The sequence below is a fragment of the Mesoplodon densirostris genome, chromosome 14 (genome assembly GCF_025265405.1).
Source record: "Mesoplodon densirostris isolate mMesDen1 chromosome 14, mMesDen1 primary haplotype, whole genome shotgun sequence".
Classification (NCBI taxonomy): Eukaryota; Metazoa; Chordata; class Mammalia; order Artiodactyla; family Ziphiidae; genus Mesoplodon; species Mesoplodon densirostris.
In genome coordinates, this window is record NC_082674.1 from 40578026 (window position 1) to 40598590 (window position 20565).

At 43.0% G+C, this 20565-nt stretch overlaps 1 protein-coding gene across 2 annotated transcripts in view; it reads right to left on the reverse strand.

Annotated features, from left to right (window-relative positions):
* The window catches only part of FSHR (follicle stimulating hormone receptor), a 171504-nt gene that overhangs the window by 32293 nt on the left and 118646 nt on the right, over nucleotides 1-20565 (reverse strand). The window lies entirely within an intron of this gene.

Consider the following 20565-nt stretch of genomic DNA (forward strand, 5'->3'; position numbering starts at 1 on the left):
AGGTTGATGGTAAGTAAGTGTATGTTTAACTTTATTAGAAACTGCCAAACTGTTTTCCAAAATGGCTGTACCATTTTGCACTCTCACTAGCAATGATGAGAGTTCTAGTGGCTCAACATCCTTTGGTTATTTTAAAAAGTATATTCTTTGAATATAAAAGTAATACATATGTATTATGAAACTTATGGAAAATATGGAAACATCTACAGCAGACAGTAAAAATCACTTCTAGTTTCACTACCCAGAGATAGCTTCTGTTAACATTTGGAGTTTGAAGTTTCTAACCAAAACAAATAACTTTCATGATTGCTCTCCATCACCTCTGAGATTCTACTCAGAGAAGTTCCAACAGAAACATTGCCATAACTAAATATCTGCTAGCTTGACAGAGGCTTATTCTACATTTGTTATGTAATCATATCCAGCCTTCTACTATTTTTAGATATCTTCCCATGGGTCTATGCAGTATTCTTTTAATGAGACATCAAAGCAAGGGCCATACTTAATATTCTTTGGCAATCTATACTGCTGGTGCAGATTGGGAATACAGTATGTGCTCATAAAATATTAGGTTAATTGGTTATTGGTTCTAAAACATTTCTTGCTTCTGTCACGAAGAATGTATTAAAACCCTTATGCAGTTAATTTACTTGTCAGGTATCACGGCTACTTGGAGTAATTAATCTTAAACAGAGGCAAGGAGGTCTGGAGGCCAGGAATCAGGAGAATGTACATGCCAGCTCTGGCATGAACTAGACGCAAGCCATTTCATCTTTCCAGACTGGAAAGACTGTGGAGTGTGTGAACATCAAGGTAGATATTATATCAGACACCGCTGAGCCCTGTTTCACATCCTCTTGCTCCATCTTTTACTCTAGCAGTTACCGTAGCAACCAGCTACATACGGATTTAACTTAGCAGACACTGGCCCTCAGTTATACTGGGTATCTCTCATTCTGTATCCTCGGCTCCTGTACCACCTCTGAGTGGGACGCTTATGGGAATCTGCTCAACTATTTTGAGGCATGGGGCAGATTGGGAGCTACAAGGGAGTTAGCACCCCATAGGGCAACTCTTCTAGTGGTGAACTCTTCCACTCCTTGGGTGAACAACTCTTAATGTATTCTAAATGACAGCTTAGATGGGCTCTAGCATAATTGGGCCTTGATTTCCTGGTGGCAGTCAACAATAATACATTCTTGAGTTGCCTTTCCCTCATTCCTTCTTTTCTTCTTAGTCATCGAATCTCTTTTCTCCAGTTTGAATGTAAAATAAAATACTCACTTGTTAAGTCCTTGCTCAGACATATTTTGGATCACCTAGACTGAGACAGGTACTAACTTGCACTGAATTTCACGTTTTACATAGACTCACTGACGGTTGCCATTTGCCTTTACTCCAAATCTGTCTCCACTTGTAGCCCAGCCTTGTTTTTCTTCCTTCTTTTACAGTAAAGTTTCTAGAAAGAGTTGTCTGCGCACGCTATCTTCATTTTCTCATGTTGTATTCCTCTTTAATTTGTTGAGGATGCTCCAATTTGTTTTCGTTCTATACCTCTCCACTGAAACTACTTTCGTCATGCCCCAAATCTACCAACCCATAAACAATGAATCTAATGAACAATTTAAATTCTCATTTTTTAGACCTTTCAGGAGAATTCAGTACTCTCTGCCAGACTCTCTCTTCTATTAGTTTGTGTCCAATCACACTTTTCTATTATTCTGCCTCTTTCTTTGTTACTCCTTTTAAGTTTTTCGTTGTTGATGCCCCCTCTTCTAGACGTACTCGGAGCCTTCTGCCTTTTTTCTCTATAGTCTTGCTGGGAAGGTCTCATTTCCCATGGCTTCAAGTAGTATCAATATGATGACGACTCCTAGATTTATACTTGGCTTCTGACCTCTCTAGTTTATCCTAATTAAAGTTTACTTCACATATCCTCTTCTGAATGTCTCATTGACATAACAAACTAAACTAGTTCCCACCATCACTTTCACAAAACTGCTCCTTCTCAATTCTTCCTCATAAACAGCACTCCCATCTATCAATTATTTGTTAGAAATGTGACATTAAACTTGGCTTCGTCACCCTCATTCCCCAACATCCAGTCCATCTCAACATCCTCTTAGATTCCATTTCCATACAATTTCTTCCATCTCGACTGACACCATTCTAGAACAAGCCACCATCATCTTTCCCCTAGATTTCTGCGATAGTCTCCTTTCCACACATTTAATGTTGTCTTTTCAAACCCATTCTCCATACAGTACACAGAGCATTCTTTTAAAAAATGTAAATAAGATGGCATTATTCCTCTGCTTTTCTTTAGTTGTTTCCTACAGTAAAATTTATACTCCTTCCTGCTTACACTTGAACCCTCAACTCATGCCATTCACCCAATTCACTTCAGCACCAGTGGCTTTCTTTCATTTCTTCAGATGCGCTAAGTTCTTCCCTGTTTCCAGGCATTTGCACATGCTCTATCTGGAAGGCTCACCACCCACACTTCACCTGGCCAACCTCAACTCATCCTTCAGGATTGAGTTACAAATGTCATTTCTTCAGAGAAGAGCTCCCTGATTGCCAGTCTAAATTAAGGTTCCGATTTATTCCCAGTATAATCATATTCCTTTTTAGCACTTTTCCCTTATTAGCACTCATCAAGATTCTCAACTGTATATTATCTTGTGTTAATGTGTCTATTCAACGTCTGTCTCTTCAACCAGATTGTGAACGACATGATGATGGAAATCATGTTTCTTCTGAAAACTCAACATTTTCACAGTGGTTGGTGCATGTAAAGTGCTTGATGTGTATCAGGCCAGGCAGTGTGTTATGTGCTGTCAAGAGATGAGCACAAAAAAGGAATCATTCACTGGCTGTGTTCATCACACCTAACTGATTTGACATTATATGGATAACAACTTGGCTCTCTTTCTGTTAATGAATGAGTAAGAATTTTATATAATTGAAGGAGGGAAGAATTTATGATTGTCAATGAGAAGAGTACAAGTACATTATTTAATATCAATAGTATGAGCTCCCAAAGCCACTATACTTATGGGACATCTATAAGTGTTTGTAGATGCACAATGAAATTTTTGGTCTTTATAGAAAAGAAAAAACACAGCAAAAATGGCTAAGATTATTCCAGTAGTTCTGAGTTTAAGGCACTTAAAAAGATCTAGTGACCATCTAGTGAGATGGATTATTGGTGATAACTCTATAGCTGAAACTCTCCATAACCCCAAGGTAACTCAGGAAATGGAGTTCGGATGAATAATTAGTTTTCAATTCATTTTTCCCCTCTGATCAATAAATTCATGTCTGTTGGAGGCTGGAAGTGGGTAATCAGCTAGGAGCTCTATGTCTCAATGGGTTTGCTTTGGTCAGATGACTGTTTGCTGTGAAATTATTTTGATTCACTCAACTGCAGTTTATCTTCAAGAACAGGTAAAGGCCTGAGGGCCAAATGTCAGCAAATTTAAATTCTGCAAATGGATCTTCTAAAGAAAGGTAACTGGCTCACAGTCCTCTCTAGTCAACAGCTGGCTTTACATTCTGAGCTGGTGTTAGCACCTTTCATGCCTAACTGTCACCAGTCTTGAGGTTACAATGACGAAAATGGGTACTTCGCCTGCCGGGATGAACTTAGTGAGGTCCCTTCAGTTGATGGGAACCAGTCCCACTATGTCCTGCCCCCTAACTAGATAATATACTTGCTTTCATGAACAGTTGACCCCAAAGCTCTAAGGCTCATTGTCCTAAACATCATTAGTGTTTTCATGAATCTTCAACGGGGCTGGTGGGTTGTTTTTTCTTAAATTTATAGTGTGTGTGTGCTCACTTGTTTTGCATTGGACTATACATCTTCTCTTCATACAACCCATCCAAGGGAGGACACCAAAGACCATGCCCAAACCACCAAAGACCCATGTCTTCAGGGTTTGCAGGTAAATTGAGGAGTTAAGACTAGTATAGTGGAAATACTCAGACAGGTCAAGTGCTAAAGTCTATGTTACTGACTGTGAGTGTCTTAAGAGTTCAGGGAAGGGGAGAGCAATATGGGTTGGATTAGTCAAGGAAGGAGAGCAAACCAGATTTCTGAGAGAGTATAAAGCTTACTGGCCTGAACTAGGGAAGTGAGTGTGTGTAGCTTAGACCACAGGAGGTTTGTAGGAGGTGGGACACAGAGGAAAAGAGGATGGAGAGGGAAGGAGGAGGCAGTATCTCAGGAACCTTTAAGACCAGGTAAAGAAGTGTGGACTTGATGCCTAAGTGTTTAGAAGCCACTCTGAGGTGCTGTAATGGGAAGTAAGAAGACTTGGGGACTCCCTGAGCAGAGGTGGCCCATATTTTCACCATCCCATAACCCTGACTTCACAGTAGTGGGCAGGACAAACCAATGGGTAGTTATTGAGAACCTACTGCATAACCCACTGAACTGAGAAAAGTCAGGTAGAACAGCATATCACTCTCCATCACACATGCTAACCAAGAATGCAATTCTTTATCTCTGTTCCACTCAGAATCCACTGTGGCAGGGAATGCTGAATTCTGAGACGGTGCGAACCAGTTTTCTTTTAGTTTGTGAACTGAGGCAGAAACAGATTCCATACCATGGCCTTAATGGCCCACTGAGATATTTTAGGCAAATTTGATTTAAGAATGCGATGCTGCCAGTTGTGTGTCTAGGTTAGGGGTTTATTATTTTTGCCAAAGCACATTTCCTAGAAACCAAGACTGAGGGTTTGAACTTGAACTCCTTTTTCCATCTTCTAATTGATTTCCCATGATATAAGCTTTGTTTGCACCTAATTTAAGTCTTTGTCTTCCTTATTTTTTACATTTTTAATTACATTTTTCTGTCTCTTAGATAAAATGTACTTCTTCCTTCTGACCACTCTGGGAGAAGTTAGTTATCCAATGATGCATAAGAAGGAGAAGAGTGGACTACACTTAATTAATATATGAGAAGCCTCCTTACCTTTTGAGGCTCACTGATATTGAGTTTTCTCTTAACTGTAGATCCTTATTGACTGGGAATTTGCATCTCTACATACACCATTAGAAAAGATGCTAACATATACTTTCCAAATCATTAAATAAAGATTTGATTAGGTGTAAAATCACGTAAACTTGGAGTTAGATGGGAGTGTGTGTAATAAGCTGTAGTTCAATGAAAAGGGCCTTAGCCTTAAGATGAGGGACCCCGGATTTAAGTGCTTTCTCTCTCACTAGTTGGATGGTGCTGAGCAGTTCACTTACATTTTCAGAGCCTCGGTTTCTCTTTCTGTAAAATGATCTTGGGTAAGGAATTACCTGAGACAGTGGGAGAGCCTTGTTTCCTGCCTCCCCAGTCTCATGTCTTCAAAGCTGGAAATATTTAACTCATATTCAGATCAAACTTGCCTCAGTCTCCATGGAAACCAGACTCCTTAGCAATCAGGGGGAATTTAATGAGCCTGAAGGCAAGATTTTGAAGATCTCAGCCTTATTAGCCTGGCTGCAGATTCTGTTTTGACCTAATATTCTGGTTAAACCATCGGGCTCTGGTCCTATTCTCAGATAGGATGAGTAGCATAGCTTTAAACTAGCAGCTCTGTTGCTAGAGGATCTGGGTTCAAGTCCTGACTGTACCACTTTTTAAGCTGTATGGCCTTAAGGAGGTAGTTGAAGTCTGTAGGACTCAGATCCTTTATCTTTTACTCAGGGAAATAAGATTTACCTAACAGGAAACCTTAGCACTGTGTCCAGGCACTGTTATTGGTCATGGTCCAGTCATATTCCATTGCTATAACTGAGACCTTGTCTGATTTCCTGGTTTCCCTAGAACCTGGGCCATGCCTTGCTTTCCCCCAGTTCTCTTGGGCACCAAGATGCTGTTTCCGTGTCTGGGTCCTTGTTGTCCTTGTGGACCTCCATGATGCCTGGGCAGGCTGGTCTGTTACCTGCTGCCTGAGGCTCTCTGTGCCCTGTTGCAACCACTGGAAGCCACAGATGAACTTCCCAGATTCCTCCTTCCCCCTTTCTCTAATTTCCTCCTTCTTCTTTGGACAAACCTGCCTGGATAAACCTTCTTGCCTGTCAGATTCTGTTTAGTGTCTGGGTCTTGATCATACTATTACCTAGAGGCTTGTTGGTCATCTTGAGGAAAATTACTACAAAGAGTTGACAAAATGGAAGATGACTTACAAATTAAAAGAAAATACGAGTGTTCCAACTGGTTGAGTTTTTCTGTGATGACAAATGACTATCAGAAATAATGTTACAAAGCAGATATTTTCAAATTAGACATATTTGATTTATCTCTTTAAGGGAAAGGTGATGTATTAATAATGGGGAAGAATACAACAGCATTTCAAAGGAAAGAATTTGGGGAAAAATGGAAATTAATTTATTGCTGAAAATGATGCATGTCATCAGTTATGAAAACTCTCATATTGCATATTTTAGAAACAAGGATATGCAATTTTCTAACTTGTTTATATTTTTTCACTGGGTTTTGAACACTTTGATTAGAAACATAAAAATACAACATCATTCAGGTTTGTAGGAACATCTGATTGGCATTAGGGAAGAAAATTTACTAGCTGAATTTCATAAAAATATTTGCATGAAAGAGTAGGATTGAACATGGAGTCTGGGTGACTCAGAGTGCAGCTATATTTGCTTTAGTGAGGTTTTGTTCTCAGCTTTGACAGCCATTGAAATCTATTATTGAAATGACCTGTGAATTGCTTTTCTGAGTGTTAAACTAAGGATTAAAAAATAATGAAACGGGCTTCCCTGGTGGCGCAGTGGTTGGGAGTCCGCCGGCCGATGCAGGGGATGCGGGTTTGTGCCCCGGTCTGGGAATATCCCACGTGCTGTGGAGCGGCTGGGCCTGTGGCCGCTGGGCCTGCGCGTCCAGAGCCTGTGCTCTGCGGCGGGAGAGGCCGCAGCAGTGAGAGGCCCGCGTACCGCAAAAAAAATTAAAAAAAAAAAAAAAATAATGAAGCACATCCTATGGTATTGCTTTCTCTAAAATATTGTTATTATAATTAGAGCAAACTAGGCTTATTGTGCATATAAAATGGTATATAATAAGGCAAGGTGCACATGTAAAACATGATTTATTCACCTTTATTTCATACGTTAAAATATAATTTTTGTGTATATTTTGTAATGCACACAAACATTAATACTGCATTATATATGTATCTACTTTATAAATAAACTTATTTGGGATATAGGTTTTTTGTTGTTGTTTTTTAGTGTTTTTTTAGCTGATGGGGTGAAGAATCAAGACCGTATTGTTCACTATGTAGGATATTTTGTTTGGGAAGAGAAGCCTGTGATTCTGAAGAGCTTCCAGGTGGAAATAGTGCTGTGTTGCTTGGGAAAGTAGGTGTAGGATTAATAATAATAATGGTCAACATTTATTCAACACTTCCTATGTACCAGGTACCACACCAAGCACTTAACATTGATTATTTTATTTATTCCTCTCCTCTACCGTAGGAGGTGGGTATCATTACCATCCTCATATCAGCGTGGAGGAGGCTTAGCCGAGAGGTCCAATCACTTTCACAAAGACACACATAAGGGGGCAGAGCTAGAGGTTGAATCCACATCTTTCTGACTCTAAAGTTTGTGCTCCTACTGTGATCAGACCGAAGAATGAATTGTACTGCAAAGCACTTGGTTCCCTACCTCTGGAAATGTGTCTCTGTGGCTGGGTTTCTTCATGAGGGGTGTGATATTGTTATTTATGATACAAAATATATATTTGGTCTCCATTCCCCTTCCTGGCATAGACCTTCTGGGTGGGGATCATGGTGGGCTTGGAGAAGGCATAGGAGCTCTGAATCCTTTCCCCATACCTTTCCCTATACATCTCTTCCATTTGTCTGTTCCTAAGTTGTATCCTTTTATAATAAGCTGGTAATCTAGTAAGCAAAATGTTTCCCTGCGTTCTGTGAGCCTCTCTAGCAAATTAACCAAACTCAAAGAGGGGTCATTGGAACCTCCAATCTATAGCTGTTTGGTCAGGAGCACAGGTGACAACCTGGACTTGGAATTGGTGCCTGAAGGGGGACAATCTTATAGGACTGAGCCTTAAATCTGTGGGATCTAATGCTGTATCCAGGTAGATAGCATCACAGTTAAATTGTAGGGCACCCAGCTGGTGTCTGAGAATTGCTTGGATGTGTGAGGGGAAACCCCACACATTGGAACTGGGTGTAGAATTGGAAAGGGGAGTTGAACTCTGTGACCTCTAAGGTGACTTCCAACTTAGAAACTTGGAGCATTTCTCCATAAATGCTGTTTCCAAAGGTTATAAATGCTTTGCTTACAAACGAAAGGCCACAGTCATCAAATAAGTCTAGGAAGTGCTGGATTAATAAGGTTAAACTGTTTCTTTCCTGAAGGATTCTCAGAGCCTTTACCACAATATTATTCATTGTAAATGCCCAAGAGGAGGAAGTAGTGTGCTGTCTTTCCCCAAACATATTGACCCTGGATTCTTCCTTTATTGTAGAGTATCTCCTGAGTTTGGTGTTTCCTGGTTCAACCTTGGAAGCCCTGCTAGAAGCTAGAGTATTTATGCTGATTTATGCTAATTCTCCAGAAATGCTGTTACCATTTAGAACATGGTTGGCAAACTCTCTCTTAGACAGAGTGTTCTATTAGTCAGCCCTCTGTATTCCTCTGCCATGATATAAATCAGAAAGTTTACAGAACCACACTGGTGAAAAGGCACACTCTGTCAAATGAACTTTGATCCAGTTTCTCCCGGCATTTTAGGATGGGCCCCTTTATGGGACAACCTAAAGAGGGAAGGTAAGAGACTCTGAATAACTCCCCTGCAGCTGTACAGGGTCTGTCAGTCACAGGATCAGATTCCTACTCCTAGCCCAACAATTAACCTCTCTACTACACACCCTGTCTGGGTAAGAAGAAATCATGTTCTCTGATGGCAAAATGAATCAAAGGAGGACTAAACTGAAGAGAAAGCTTTGACAAAATGGGGCTGAATGTAGAAAAAAACAAAGTTTGTGATGGGTTACTGAGCAGCTCTCACTTTGTTGTTATTTGTCCTTTCAATTCGGAGCCTGCTACACGATGCCTTCGTGGCTAGGGCAGGTCTCAGTGTAACAGGATGTCAGAGTTGGAGTTTTTCCTGAGATGCCGAGGTATGAGACATGCTATAGTCCAGGTTTCTAGAAACCAGTTACACAACTCTTAACCTCTCGTGCGCAGTGGGCATGAGAGCGGTGTAGGAACCTTGTGAGGAGGTTTCCTGGAGATGCCTGAGAATCTGCCCTTCCCAGCCCCCCGCCGTGGGGAAGGGTGGGAGCTGTTGTTGTGTCACTTAGGTTGAGAGAAGGACTTTAAGAAAACCACGTGGCAACTTTCATCACTGTCTCCTCCTGCTTGGGGACACAGTGACCAGTGTCTGACTTGGCCCCGGGTGAGAGGCTGCCTAACGTGGCAATAGACCAGAGGACTGGTACTTGGGAAGTAACTGAAGTCCTAGGAACCGATTACACAGGTCACAGTTCTGACCCAGACTTCTAGGAAGAAAAGACTGGAAAATCGCCTTATCTTATATTTATGTAGCTCAAGTGACTGACAGAGTTATTTCATGTTACCTCATTTGACTTTACTGTGAGTTTCTAAGGTGAATATAATTATGATTCCAGTCTTACAGATAAGACAGGCAACACTCATAGAGGGTAAATGAATCACCCAAATTTCTAAGCTCAAACCAGAAAGAATCATAGTTAATACTTTCCAATTACCTTACCACATGTCAGGCACCATCATACAGGCCTTGCCTGTACAGAGTCACTTATTCCTGCCCACAATGCCATGAAGAAGATACTATTATTAGCTCCATTTTCTAGATAAGGAAACTGAGGCTTAGAGAGTTTCAGTTAACTTGTTTGCTATCAAGTGGAAGAAGTGGGGTCGGAACCTGGGCCCTCGGGCTCCCACGCCTCTTGGTGATCTTCTTTCCATGATACCACACTGGCTACATAAGGACTTTTAAAACCTAAAGATCTCTCCAAGTTAGATTCACTGCTAACAGAGTGTTCCTAAGAGGTAATCTTTTGGGACCTTATTGGATGCCGACGTACGAATAACTTTAATCAGACTACCAATCTGTAGCAAGCAGTTACTTTTAAATTACATAGGGGAGTCGCAGAAGAGTTAATATTTTAAACAGTTTGCACACCCTTCCCCACAGCTCATTTCAAGCATTAATTATTTAGAAAGCTATTTCTTAGGTACACTTCAACATAGCCGCGTAGATGATCACAAGTTCCAAATGGCAAACAGGAATCAGGTGTCACTCTTGCGCTCAGAACACTGGGTACGTTGACATTGACTTCACCCACACTCCGCACCTTCCCAGCCGCGGAGCCCCGGAAAGCGGGGAGAACCGGGATGGAGTCAGACACTCCTGGCCTCAGATCTCAGTTCTGCCAACTACAGGATCTCTGCGTTTCAAATTCCTCATTTATAAATTGGGCAAAATACACATCTCACTGTTTTGGAAGGTTGGAAGATGAGTTGTGAGAACAAAATACCTAGTTTAGGGTCTGCCATCTAGTAGATGTTCAATTAGTATCAGTTTCCCTGTCTCTCCTGCTCCAAGATCCTTTCTTAATCCCATTTTGGGAATGAGGGCAATTCAGTCAGCATCCGTGAACCTCAAGGTTCCCATCTGTGAAATGGAACCATCAGTAAATATCTCAGAGGGCTTTTGTAAGACTATGTAAATTAATGTAAAGCGAAAGTGCCTTGTAAATTGTGATTTCTGTGTCCCACCCCGTATCTGCCAGCAGTGCCCTGTCCAATCAGCAGTGCTTGCACTTGTTTGCCATTTTGAACTTTGAAAGAGTCCCCGCACCATGACTCATCTTCTTCCTTCCTTTCTCTTCCTTACAACTTTTGAAGGAGATGGGGCTGTCCCTTTCCTCTCCATCTTACGTGAGGCCCAGAGAGGTCTCGTTACTTGTTGACACAAGCAGGACCACGGCTGGAGCCTGAGCATGTGGCTCTCTCATAGAGAGAAGAGCTTTTCTTTGGTGTCCAGGCGGCTCTGGTGGTTTGGCCCTTGTCCAGAGAGACGGGGGTGGGTGAGCTTTGTGAGGGAGGCTGCCTAATTTTATCTTTGAATCCCAACTGGTGGGGGAGGAGCTCAGCCCCTCTTGAACTAGACATTATTTGTGGGGTGTTTGCTGTGGGTGACCTCATGATTAAACCGCAGCAGAACATTTTTGTAATGTCTGCTGGGGATGAAAATATTCTTCCTGAGACCGTTTGTCACTGCAGTGTTCACACTCTGTAATGCCCCAAGATATTTCTCTAAAAACAGCAGCTGCTTCCCTTCCAGTACCCAAACGGAAAGATTCAAATCCAGGCCCACGTTTTCATTAAGGACCTACTGTGTGCAGACCCTTCTGTAGAAGCTCAGAGATGAGCTAGATGCGGCCTTTGCTCTGGATTAGAGGTCAGTTGAATCAGGTGATGCCCTCTCCTGCCACCTCACTGCTCCCCAGTCTTGAGCCAGCTGATCTGGCTGGCCGAGGAGCCCCCTGGAATGCCTTCCTCCTGTAGCCATGCCCACGGGAAGACAACATCTTCCCAGATGGACAAGCCAGAGGTTTGGGAGCAGTGGGGCCATGTGGCTAGAAGACGCCTGTGTTCTTAGCTGACAACCTAAGAGCACACACTGTGAAAGACAAAGCAGATGAGATGAATGAGGGCAGCAAGGAACAAATGGGTCCCTCAACAAGCATTCCAGAGTGAGGCGAGAACCAGCTGCGCAAGAGGTCTGGCGTGAGCGATGACAGCCAGTGTTCTCTAAAAGGAGAAGTACATAGCTGAACGCCTTTTTTGTGTGCCACGTACTGGGGGTGTGGCCGTGAAGACAACCTGGTCCCCATCCTGGAGGAGCACACAGTCTGGTAACCAGAGCTGACTGCATGACGCCCTCCCTCTCTCACCGTCCTGCCCACCCCCTGTTGCCCACGGCACTGCCCAACCTCCTCTGGCCCATCTCTGCTTCCAGGGGCTGCCCCATCCCTACAGAGCCGGTAGCTGACAGTTCTCGTGTTAGCTCCAGTATCTTAGTATGTGGCCTCTCCCAGGGATAATTGCACGTCTAAAAGGGTCAGAAAGGACCAAAGTACCCTTGACACCTTCCTCTGTTGAATTGAGGCTGCAGTGGTGGAAGAAGAGGCAGTTTGTCTTGCACGGAGGCGGGGCTTCGCTTGATGCCCGTCAGATTCTCGCCAGCTCAGCTGTCTCTCCTGCCTGTGCCTGGGGCCAGCCCTGCCAGGGATTTGCCCTCGTAGGCCAGCTCCCATGGCTGCTGGGTGTTGTCTGCCTCTTAAGCCTGATGCCACATCCAGTACCTCTCAGGCTCCGCTAGGGCTGGCTGTGCTCGTTTTGTAAGGGGCCGAAGTGGCAGGGCTCATTCTGCGAGTCCCCTTTAGCTTAAGAAGCAGAGCTTCTGTTGTACTCAAGTTAAGAGTAATTTACAGCTGGTTTAAGTGTTTGATGCCTCTGAAGGATCTCAGCATTTAAAGCGTCTCCTTGAATCCTGGGGAAGAGGAGCCTGATCTGGGAAGCAGAGTGGTCTGCAGGAGGCTGGATTTTCCTGTCCTATAGAGGGACTTTCTCCTTCCCTACAGGGCCCTTTGTGCTGGATCTGAACATGCTGAGCTCAGGACAGGACAGTGACTCTGGGATCCCCAGATTTGTGAAGAACACAATTTAGACACCAAGCACCTGAGGGCTAGGAGAGATCTAAGAGGAATGTAGAGTCCCTTTTCCTCTTTCATTAGCCTCTTGAAGCATATTTTATGATTTCCATTTTGTAGGTGAAGAAACCGAGACTTGAAGAGATCAGCCCATCACTGTCTGGGGGGATGTGGAGGTGATATTAGCAAGGAGGAAGAGGGCAGGGCTGAGCTTCATGCAGCTAATCGGAGACGTGTTTCTCTCTGAACCCTCTCTAGGCTGGTCTTTACATCTGATTTCTGGTGATGACAGAGACAGGTATTATTTCAGAATTAACGAGGTGAGGATATACCTACCTCATAAGAGGTATCTCCTGTGAAAATATAATCCAGAGACTGCAAGCGGCTGGAGTAGGTGGTCACCTACATGCTATTCGAGTGGATCCTGTTGGACTTTCTTTCCCTCTCAGAAGCCCCACGCCTGGGAGTCTATCATTATCAATTCTTGGGTCTCACATTGCCTTTTCCAGGCTCCTTTTTAAAAAATATGCCACTTCCCTTGGGAAGAAGACTATCAAGATCTGAACATACTGATGTGAATTGATACATGCAGTAATTGCCTTGCTGATGGAGAAGGCCTGAACTTCTTGGTGGAGAAAGCACTGAACAGGTCAGAGGAATGAAGAGCAGAGGTTAGCAGCATGAAAATGTCACCATTGTTACAAGCAGGGCCCAAGACAAGAGGAAGTTCTTGCTCTCCCGGGGCTGACATGCTCAGGCTGAAATCTCATGCTGAATTTCAGTGTTCACAAGGAAAATCTGGCTATCTTCTCCTGGAGTTGACAATGGCAGGCAAAGTTGGCCCTGCTAGACAGATTACTGATAAAAGAAGCAATTGTATAATTTCCATTGTGCCCAGACATCCTTGTAGTCATGACAACATCCTTAGACATTTACAACACTGACAGCCAGGGAGTTGGCTAATAATTTCTTCCCAATACTCACAGCCACTGTGTAAGATGACTTTTGGCCCAGACTGAATTCTTGATGAGTGCTGTCTGCAGGGTGATTCTGTGTGGGAGTCACTAGGGGGAAGGGAGGCTTTGAGGGTTACTAGAGGTGAGTGGGCAAAAATCACTGCATTCACTTGGGTCGTCCAACCTAGAGGGAAATCATATGCCAGTGGTTCAGTTTTGGAAATGTGTCCCCCATTGAACCATGCCTTTCTATTCCTCCAGGTGCCACCATTACTGTACTCCTGCATTAGGCAACTGGTCCTTAGCAGGTCTCCCTTGAGTATAGTCTATACCCTGTTACCTGTCAATCTACAGTCCAAATCATTGTCATCCTGTCACTCTGCTGCTTAAGAAGCTCTTTTTCTAAAAGCAATTGAAGTATAGTTGATTTACAATGCTGTGTTAGTTTCAGGTGTACAGCAAAGTGATTCACTTATATACATATGTATCTATCCTTTTTCAGATTCTTTTCCCTTATAGGTCATTACAAAATACTGAGTAGAGTTCCCTGTGCTATACAGTAGGTCCTTGTTGGTAAGACTCTCTTATAGCTTCTTCTCTGCTACTCAACTCCTCGCTTAAATTTAGTTTTCCAATCTCACCAAGCCCAATCCATCCTGATATAGTCAAACCCCTTCTCAGTGTACACCTTCTGTTTATTGAGACTCAGTATCTCGTCATCCTCTGCCTATTCCATGGCCCTTTTATGTTCTATGCATTTACTCACCTCTTTCTTTCACAGAAAATTCCTTCTTTTCTGTCTTTCTAAATTTTATTCATCCCCCAAGTTGCAGCTAAATTCTCCCTACCTTGAAAGAAGCCTTCTTTGACTAGTCCAGCCCAAGGCATTGGATCAGTCCTCTTATCTATGGCCAGTGCCACACAGCTTGAAAGATGTATTATATTCAGGGGTTAATGAATGATAGTCTTTTCTCCCCGGAAGACTGAGCTCCGTGTTTTGGGAGCTGTCCGTAGGTGACTCCTTCATCTCTCACAAGGCCATCCCTTCTATCCTTTCTCGACCACCCTTTTTAAACCATCACTCTACTTTCCCTGCTTTATTTTTCTTCATATCACTATCCCCACTGACATTGTACAACATCATTTGTCTCTTCAATTAGAATGTAAGTTCCATAAGGGCAGAGGCTTCGTCTGTCTTGTCATCTTTTGTACACCCAAGAAACATCACAATAAAGCCTGGGATATAGTATGGCCTCAGTACATGATTGTTGAATGATTGGCTGAATGAATGAGTCCTTGCTGACTGGCTACTTCACATCCAAAATGATGGAGGAGAAATGGGAAGGCACCGATCCTTTCTACTGTGCACGTGGCTGCAGTAACTTTGAAAAATGAACCCAAGTATGACTCTTTCCCTCCCACCACAGAGAACCAAATGTTACTGAACATCAAAAGTATCAGAACAGTCCACAGGGACATTGCACATTCCTGTCCGAAGAGCTCTGTGACCAGGGAGTCCAGGCATGGCCAGCTGGCTTCAGTAATTGCTTGTACTTTTACTGCCCTGCTTACTCCTTGGATCGTTGTGAGGTTCAAAGGCAATGAAGTATGATAAAAAGAGTTAAATTGTAAATCAACAGAAAAATAGGAAGCATTATCCAACCAGTTGGTTGGTGGGGATGGCATGAGGTATTGTGGACCACTAGTATTGAAAATGAGCGAAAGGAGGGGTTAGGATTATGCAGGATTATGTAATTTCACTCGTTTGGAGGGACCTTTCTGGATTTGTCAGGAGTTTGGTAAGAAGGATGCCTTTTACTTTTGAGAAACACAAATGATATATTTTCATGTGTGAATGCTGATCAGTGGGTTCTGTCCAAAAGAAACAAGGCCTTCAAAACCTTAGAAATATTGGAGGGGGAAAGAGATATCACCACCACCAACACATCATCATCATTGTCATCAGATTAATCCTTACAAGACTCTCAGAGATAGGTATTCTTTTTCTTTTTCTTTTTCTTTTTTTTTTTTGCAGAGGAGAGAACTGAGATACATAGAGATGGAGTCCCTTACACAGGCTCCCTTAGCTAGTAAATGATAGAGTCAGGAATTTAATAAGAATTGCTAACATGTATTGAGAATTTTTTAAATGTCAGTCATTCTTTTCAGTACTTCATTTAATACAATGCAAAGATGCAGGCAATGTGATTCCTCATTTATAGAAAGGAAAACTGAGACCTAGAGAAGTTAAGCCAGTTACCCAAGGTCACACAACTAAGGGCAGGAACTGAGACCTGAGCCCAGCCCGATGGCCCTGGAGCCTCTGTGCTTCCTTGTTCTGTGCCGCCTCCTGAATCCCTGCCCTCTGTCCCTTTTGCCATGCGATGTCCAACAAATGGCTTAACTTTTATAACCAAAGAAGCTACTTTCAGCACTCCTACCAAAACAAATGAAAGAGAGGAACGCAGAAAAGAGAGAGAGGGACTTAGGGGGAGGGGTGGGGGAAGAAACAGCCAGAACTGCTGAGGTGAGTCCCAGTGAAGACTCTCCTGGAATCATCCCTGGCTGGAGAAAGCAGATGGCGTGGCTGCCATGAACAGCCCCCTAAGAAGCTCTAAGAGTCCCCCACAGTGAGAGGAAGCTAGTTGTCAGCTGAGGGTGCGGGCCCACCCAGCTGTGTGAAGGGTTTGCCAAGATGGGATTATGGTTTATTGAGTAGCAAAGAGCAACATCCAGCTGCCTAAGAATTACACTGACAGGATGCAAAGGCAAGAGAATATTGTGTAAACCTTATTTACAGATCAATAGATAATCTTTCATATGCAAAAGGTCAGCTCCAGGAAGGCAGAGTGGTAAAGAAAGAAATACTGCTTGCAAATACAATATTGACTTTAAAAAATCCACCCAGATGAATCCTCTGATGTATATTCTTCTAGTCAAAGTACATTTCTTTATTCATGAGTCTTTCTTCCCCCCCTAACCATTTCAGGTTCCTCAGTGAAGGATGAAGGGAATAATGGAGAACGCTGATTTCTAGTTGTCTTGAATTCTGTACCATCAAATGATCAGCATGAAATGGAATCAACGCTGAGAATTTCAGAATAACATTTCTAAGTGTGTGTGTGTGTATGCAGCGCTTAGGGTTCTCAAGTCAAATGACAACTCACCCCTACCCCTTGTAATTTCCTGCTCTGCTGGCTGTGATGATAAACATTTAACCTGGCTTAAGGAAATAAACAACTATTCCATCCTACCGGTCCCCTCTGGATTCCTTCATCCATTTTGTGTTTCTTCTTTGCCTTGAAGCAAGTAGTTCATCATTCCCAAGAATATATGAAATCGTTGCCACCCACCTCTACCTGGCTGCTGGATTGTGAAGCTGTTCATGACCGCTGCTTAGACACAAATAAGAATGGAAAAATAAGGAAGCTTAACTGGGCTTTTTTTTCCATGAAATCATCTTTTAAATTAGAGGACCAACTCTGAATTTAGATGCTTCCTCTTAGCAGTTTGGAAAACACTTCAAAGGACCACGGTCTGAGAAACCTGAATAGATGTCTTGCTGGTAGAGTGTTTTTGGAGTGAAAAGTTGCTCTAGTTCCCAGGGTCACCCTGTGCTGCATCCCGGGAGGAGTGTGCAGCTGGGAAAAGTCCACCCTGGGCAATAAGTCCAAAGGCTTAAGATGGACGGCTCTTCGTCCCAACTTCCTGATGGGGATCAGCATGGCAGTGGATGTGAAAGGACTTCATACTCTGTAGGATTATGTAAGTATATATATTTTTCAGAGCCATCGAGGAGGATCATTTAACAGTGACACAATTCCTCTAAACTGCTTACAAGTTCTTTTCTTTCTCCAGTTAGAAAGCATGTTTCAGATACTCTGAGAACGATAACCTCCTCTTAGGAACAGATGTGGCTCGAAGTGGTCACCTCCAGCTTTGTCTGGACTTGATGGGGGAGCCAGGTGTGCCTGAGGATTACTGAACACCTCAAAATGAGAAAAGGACACAAAGGGGAGGCTGGACTTGATGACAGATGGCACATATTTCCAGAGTCAAAGTCGGCGATTTGTCCCCTCTGTTCTGCCAGAGTTCCCCCTTCAGTCTAGGGCTGTGCCTTCCACGCCCACATCCTCCCAAATTCCTCCCCAGTGCTCATCCCCTAGAGGGAGGGCTGAGGGTCCTTATTAATAAGAACAAATGGTGCTGGCCACAAGGTGTGGGCTAATATTAGGGTCAAATGCTGGAGCTCTTGATTTCAAACTTTGCAGTGATTGCCCATCCCTTGGTCACGTGCTCCCAGTCCCCCATTCTCAGACCTGCTGTTATCATCATAGCTGTGGAATGTGTGAGTGAGGGGGTCCCTTTCTTCTTGAATCTCTCCTCTGCAGGAGCGCTTCTCATGAGCCACATGTGACAGTCTGTGAATAGGGCTGTCCCTTTGCATATCCTAACGTGCTTTTGTTCTGCTATGGAAGGCTCTGTGGCCGCCCCTATTCCACTCAGACTTTTTCTAAGAGGAAGGGGAGAGGAGGAGGAAGGGAAGAATGGCAATTGGAAGGGAAAGAAGAAAGAGGAAGGGGTGAAGGAAACCACCTGGGTAATAGGTAGTTTTAATAAATTTATATTTATATAGTTCTTTATGGTTTATACACTAAAAACAACTTGCAAAATGTTTCTACAGGCATAATCTTATTTAGTTTTTACAACCACCCGATTTACAGATAAGGAGGCTTAGAGAAGGTAATGGTTATCTAGCTGATGAATAACAGCATCCCATCTGGAATCCAGTCCTTCTGACATCATATATAGTTTTTTCTTTTTCTTTTCTATACTGCTCCATTAAATGTAAAGGCATATCTCAAAGTCCTTTTTTTTTTTTTTTTTTTAACTCATGCCAAACACTCTGGGTGAAAGCTGAAGGTCTTAGGGGCCACCATAACTCTGTATTAAACCCTTATTGGACTTTTTCTGAGGGTGGGCTTATAGACTTTGACTGGTTGGCCAGAGAGAGTATCCTACAAATACTTAGTACATTTATTAATGTTTTTGAGCAGTTTGTAGTTTACAGTATATTTTCATATGTAAACCTCACTTGAGAGTCCTATAAGCTATGCATCTCTCAGAAATCCAGTGACTGGCCCAACAGTAAATGGTGGAGTCACGATGAGGCCCTAGATTTTTTTTTTTAATCCTAAGGCCCATGACTTTTCTGTTACCTCAGATTTCCTCCACTGCTATGTACCTAACCCAGGGTAGATTCTTCAGAGAGTATAGCAAAGTCCATTTAGAGAGCCACGGCTCCTGAGTCAGTCATAACCCTGACCTCTGAGCATGAGTGGCTACATAATTTGTGAGGTGAAGTGCAAAATGAAAATGCAGGGCTCCTCGTTCAAAGCTGTTTAAGTGTTTCAAGATGGCGAAAGCAGAGTATTATACCTGGGGCGAGGCCCTCTGAGCGTGGGTGCCTTTAGAGCATGGAGCCCCGTCAGACGGCCCTGGTTGCCTGCCAGTGAAGCTGGTCCTGCCTCTGGCATGAACTCAGGAGTGGAAGACCTTGTTTCTCTCTCAGATCCTTTCTGGGGCTCCTGTCAGAGAGCAGAAGTTCCAGGTCGTAGGGAATTTGTTCTGTTAAATCTTTTATTCCCTCAGTCAGCCTCCATTCAGTGAGCTAAACCACAGTAGCCCAGTGTTCCTTATTTTACTTGCTAACTCCAGGTCTCCTGGATCAAAAGTTAGGGACAGAGTCATAATATTACTAGTAGCTAATCTTTATTGAGCATTTACTGTGATGTCACAGGAACTGTGCAAAACTTTTTACATGCTTTAAATTGATTGCAAAGATGGCCTCAATTCCCTATCCTTCCCTGTATCCACACACCTTGTCTTGTGACTTTGCAGCTTTTTCCACCAAGTAGTGGAGTCTGCTTCTCCACCTCTTGAACTTCGGCTGGTCCCATGAATTGCTTTGGCTAATAAAATTCAACAGAAGAAATGGTGTGCGAATTCAGGGTTTTAGGTCTCAAGAGGCTTGCAAGCTTACTCTCTCTCTTGGAACCCCAGGACAGCCATGTGAACAGGCCTGTGTGAGTTGGCTAGAAATGAACACCACTTGGTGGAGAGCTGTCATCCCAAACCGAGACCACCCAGAGCAGCCAGCACCTACTTCACCTGCCAACTAACTTCAAATAGGTGAGTGAGCTTAGCTGAGGCCAGGCCAACAGAGTCCAGCTCAGCAGAACCATTCCACCGATCAACTCACAGACAGGTAAAAATGATACATCGTTATTGCTTAAAAACTGTCTTTTGGGGGTAGGTGGTTATGCATTATTATTATGTTAATAGATAACAGATACACATTCATCATGATTTCCATTCTCTTGACAAGGAAACAGGCTTTAAGAGGTTAAATTCTTGCCTGTGATCAGTAGCTAATAAATGGGTCCAGAAAGTTTGACTCCATAGGTCAAATTCTTATCTGTTATTTTGTGGGGCCCCATCACAGCACTCTGGGCTCTGACAAGCCCTCAGCTAATCTGAAAGCTGTTTGAGTGGAAGAAGCGGTGTTTTTGCAAATGGAGGCAAGCCCAAGGGATAAAGCTCAAACACCAGGAATCTCTCTGCTGATAAAAATACCATGTCTATTATTAACCAAAACTTTTAATATAGAACACTGTAATCTATCAAAGAAAAAAAATGCTTAAATGCAGAACAAGAGAGACGATGTCTTTGAGGTTAAGGTCACAAGCTAAATGCTAGCAGAAATTTTGGCTGTATCTCATTAACACTAAATTATGACTGAGTTCTGCAAGAGGTCCTTGTGACAATCCCATTAATGCAAATGGCATTCC